This window comes from Nothobranchius furzeri, chromosome 12 (assembly GCF_043380555.1).
Source record: "Nothobranchius furzeri strain GRZ-AD chromosome 12, NfurGRZ-RIMD1, whole genome shotgun sequence".
Lineage (NCBI taxonomy): Eukaryota > Metazoa > Chordata > Actinopteri > Cyprinodontiformes > Nothobranchiidae > Nothobranchius > Nothobranchius furzeri.
In genome coordinates this window covers 70592600-70597599 of record NC_091752.1, presented here as the reverse complement: position 1 = coordinate 70597599, position 5000 = coordinate 70592600, and the positions used below count along the sequence as shown (strand labels likewise).

The following is a 5000-nucleotide window of genomic DNA, read 5'->3' as shown; positions in this document are numbered from 1 at the left end:
TCTGAATGTGGAGCAGAGGCGGTGCCGTCTCCGTACGGCTTCCAGACGGGCTGCCGTTCACACCGACTGCAGATCGTGTGCTGAACCTCTCCACAAATCTGTGACAGGTGTGAAAAGAGGAGCTGGTATACAAAAGCTGCTTCCGTCTGCTCGAACACTGAAACGTCATCAACAGCTAGACAAAAGCAGGAAAAGGTGCCACCATTTAGTATTTTAGATGAACCGGTTTATGTACGGTAACCGTCACACGTCCGGCGTGCCACAGGCTTCGGTCCAGAAGCACAAGTAGAAACGTGTTTCTGTTTGTAGTTCTAACGCTAATGCTAGTTAGCTGTGGCTATCAATCAAATCAATTCAAAAATACTTTATTAATCCCAGAAGGAAATTAGAGTTTCAGTACACACAATTCAGAGATCAATCAATCAAAGCTTTATTTATAAAGCGCCTTCCGCAACCCTATCGGGAAGCCCAAGGCGCTGAACATGGTACAAGAGAAAGTTAAATATGGTGAATAAATCGAAAATAAAAGCAATTCAAATTACAAATTACAAAAAAAGGTAAAACATTCTAGTAGAAGATAAATGGGTAAAACAAGGGATAGAGAGACCGATGAAAACTGTGAAATAAATTCAACATACAAGATGGCCGAACTCAAACACGTTCAGGGAACGCCAAGCGGAGGAGGTGGGTTTTTAGGTGATTCTTAAAGACTGGCAGAGATGGGGACAGCCTAACTGAGGGTGGTAACTGGTTCCAGATAGACGGTGCTAGGACTGAGAAAGCCCGGTCCCCGTGAGTACGACACCTAGACCGAGGGACAGCGAGCAGGCCTTGGTCGGAGGAGCGCAGAGCGCGTGATGGGAAATGTCTGTTCAGGAGTGTAGCTAGATAGGGGGGAGCACCACCCTGGATGAAATTATAAACAAAGACGAGGAGTTAGAAGTGTGAACGATAACAGACCGGAAGCCAGTGCAGGGAAGCCAGAACCGGACTGATGTGGTCCCGTTTCCTGGTCCCAGTCAGGAACCTGGCTGCGCTGTTCTGCACAACCTGCAGGCGACGCAGTGATGACTGACACAACCCTGCATAAAGAGAGTTGCAGTAGTCAAGCCTAGAAATTACAAATGCATGCAGTACCCGCTCCAGGTGGGCTCTCGACAGCATGGGCTTGATTTTTGCAAGGCGTCTCAGGTGAAAGAAACTGGACCGGATCACTGAGTTGATGTGAGCATCAAATTTAAGTCCAGCATCAAGTTTCACCCCCAAACTGGTCACAACTGGTTTTGAGTAGGGAGAAAGAGGGCCAAGATCAACATAACGACCCACAGCCCTGCTGTTGGGGTGAAAAACAATGAGCTCTGTCTTTCCCTCATTCAGATGCAGATAGTTGGCCATTAGCCAAGACTTCACCTCATTAATACAGGACACAAAGGACTACATAGAGTAAATCTGGCAATCGTCAGCATACAGGTGGAACGCTAGGCCATGTTTACGATAGACTGACCCCAGAGGAAGCAGATAAATGGCAAACAAAAGAGGACCAAGGATCGATCCCTGCGGGACCCCCCAGCGGAGCCCCTCCCAAGAAGAAAAAATATCACCCAGTTTAACGCAGAATGACCTGTTGTGGAGATACGATCTAAACCAATCCAGAGCTGACCCTTTGATCCCAACCCATCGTTCCAAGTGATCAAGTAGAATCACGTGGTCAACTGTGTCAAAAGCTGCCGTCAGATCTAACAACAGAAGCACCACAGATGAATAAAAAAATCCCGAAGAATAAAAGTTTTGTTCAGCACAGACCTGGCATTGACCAGACCAAACCGGGTCTGCGGCGGGGCTGCAGCACCGGGTTCGCGCACGGGCACAGTCTCCTTTCACTCTGAGCCCGTAACCGAGCGTAGATTCTCCCAGCAAACCCCACTCTGGCGAGATCCCCGAGCCGATTGGCCGTGGCGCGGTGCCAGCTCACCCTCAGAGCCGGCCAAGTTCACTTGGCAGGGCGCAGAGTAATCCATCAGACATCTCGGAACCACTGGGTCAGAAGCTGGGCCGAATCGGACCAGCCGCTTCTTCAGGGATCCAGGAAGTCCAGCCCGACGTCTCACGCGCCGGCTACCTCTCTTTCCCCCTCTTCTCCGATGCTTCCTTCTCAAGCTGGGGTGGACAGAGTGCTGACACATCACGGCTTGAGGGGAGAGAGCACACGGGCAGTCCAAACAGCAACGCCATCCGTGAGGTTCCCAGCACGCAGCATCCGCTACATCAACAGGAGGACGAAGCCTCAGCAGCGCAGCTCGATCATACGTCACCAGAGAATCCACACCATTCAAAAAAAGCATCAGAGACAACAAAAATACATAAAAGCCAATAAAACGCCAATAAAAGCCAATCAAACCAAGGTTCCATTGCATAAGGAGGACGAGCAGCTCGCTGAGTGCACCCGCGCGAGCGCCATCTCAACTCCAACTGATGGACAACAGATCAGGCATACATGGGCAAGACACATGACAAGAACTGGTGACTGTGGTCATTCGCAACCCTGAGTCGCGCTTCCTTAATAGAGATCAGAGGGTTACATGAAGGTTGGTTCAGGTGGAGGGGGGAAAAAAGGCACTGCAGAGTTGCCCTCCACCGGGAAGACAGCTTTGCTCTGCAAAAAAAAAAAAAAAAACACCTCAGACAGATATGCAACAGACTTCAGACATCACACAACGTAAGTGTCCACTAGGTGGGGTGGTAGGTTGGGACTCTCCCCACTTCAGTTCCTGCAGCCACGATAAGCAGCGCATGTCACCTCAGTGTGGATGGGGGAGGAGCATTGAGGGTCGGAGGGTTGCAGTGACCCTGGACGCTTCAGCTGCCTTCCCGCAGTCCCGCCCAGGCTGGGAAAGGAGGCAGAGTTGAGTTGCCATAACGACGGCACATTGCACTTATCTTCGGGGGGGTTTCGTTGGAGCCTTGTAGGCTCAAGGGCGCCAGATTCCGATTAGAAATTGTTTTGGGGCCAGACAGAGATAATTTCCTCCCTGTCTTACAGTTTGTTGGTCCTCAACCCCAGGGCTCAGTTTTGGGCCCGATTTTGTTCTTGTTGTACATCCTTCCTTTAGGAAACCTAATCCAGGAGTTTGCCGATGATGTTTCCTATCATCTCTTTGCTGATGATCTTCAGCTGTATTGTTCTTTCAAGCCTTCTGACGTTAAAAAATTGCATTCTTTATTATCATGTTTTGAGCGAATCAAACAGTGGCTCGGTGCAAATGCCTTACGGCTGAACTCAGACAAAACTGAAGTACTGGTGATTGCCCCCGATGATGCTGCTCCAGGGATTCACCAGCAGTTAGGTGATCTGAGCTTGTCTGTAAAACCTACCCTTAGAAACCTTGGAGTTTTCTTTGACAAGGGAATGTCTCTTGAACATCACGCAAAGCAGTTAACTAGAAACTGTTTTTACCACTTGAGACAAATTTCTAAACTCAGAACAATGGTGTCTAAAGCTGATCTTGAGTTGATTATTCACGCGTTTACATCATCCCGTTTAGACTACTGTAATAGTTTATTTTCTTGTCTAAACAAAAAAGAGCTGTCCCGCTTACAACAAGTCCAGAATTGTGCAGCTAGAATTCTGACCCGTGACAACAGAAGGGCCCACATTACCCCCATTTTAAAAGCTCTTCATTGGCTTCCTATCACATTTCGCATAAATTTTAAAATTCTTGTGCTGACTTTCAGAGCGCTGCATGGTCTGGCTCCATTGTATGTTCGAGACATGCTCTGCCCTTACACGCCTTCTCGCAGGCTGAGATCTATGGATCAAAACCTTTTAATGGTCCCACGTACTCAGTTCAGGACACGAGGAGATCGCTCATTCCAGGCCGTCGCTCCTAGGCTCTGGAATGAGCTACCTCTGTCTTTACGCTCAATCGACTCAGTTGATGTTTTTAAGAGCAATCTTAAAACCCATTTGTTTCTCCAGGCATTTTAAACTTAGTCTCATTCAGATTGGTTTTATTTGACACTGTATATTGTGGCTGTATTTTACTGTATTTATATGTTGTTGCCTTTTAACTTGTGAAGCACTTTGTGACCTTTTTGTCTGTGAGAGGTGCTATACAAATAAAGTTACTTACTTACTTACTTACTCAACCTCTCAAAATCCCAATAATGTACACTAATCTGTCCCAATCCGTGCTGATTCGTCCACTCTCTCCTTGATGGCATCCATCTTTTGTGCCAATGAATGAATCTCAGTGAAAGTCCCAAGCTTATGATTCATCTCGACAATTATGTGAGTCTGTGAATTCACAGCGCGGTGCGAACCATCTCTGAGCTCCGGGATCAGGCCAATATTCCTCGACAGCTCGTTCATTTTCCGGTAAGCCAGGTAGCCTCCAAGGCCAATGAGCAGGAAACCTGACACCAACACCACGAATATCCACACGTCTTCAGAGTCCTCCACAGACAGCTGAGATAAACAAATCAAGTTCCACTGTTTCCAGGAGTCCATGATGTGTCCAACTGGGTCTGTCCCAGAGGGGCATCCAGGAGCCTCTTCTCCCGTTCTCATCTTTGAAAAAAATGTTATCAATCGAGAGACCAGCTGACGAGATCCATTTTAGTGAATTTCAGTTTCCAGAGAAAGGGAGAAGCAGCCGTGCTCTCAGCACACAGAGACAGACAAAGGCCTTGAGGATAAATATGGAGGAGAGGAAGAAAAGAAGCGTCTGCACCCTCCGAGAGCCGGAAGAGAGAAACAGCAATGCAACGTGTAGTTTTAAAATGATTTTTATTCATTAAAACAGCAAACAAATGTGGTCCTGTGGAAAAAAGTCAGTAACCTCCTTATAAAGTGGTCAACCACGTGAGTTCAGTTCCTCTAAGCACCATCTGGCCTCCTGGGTTACCCCAAAAGACCTCAAAAGCAACACATCACGTCCCGTTCAAAAGGACTGAGAACAACCTGCAGGACTCAGCTGGTCAGGGTCAGAGGTCATGATTCA

The 5000-nt window shown here is 47.8% G+C and overlaps 1 protein-coding gene across 3 annotated transcripts in view; it reads left to right on the top strand.

The window, feature by feature from the left end:
- pkn1b (protein kinase N1b) overlaps window positions 1–5000 on the top strand; it is a 57824-nt gene that overhangs the window by 50497 nt on the left and 2327 nt on the right. The gene's annotated exons all lie outside the window — the stretch shown is intronic.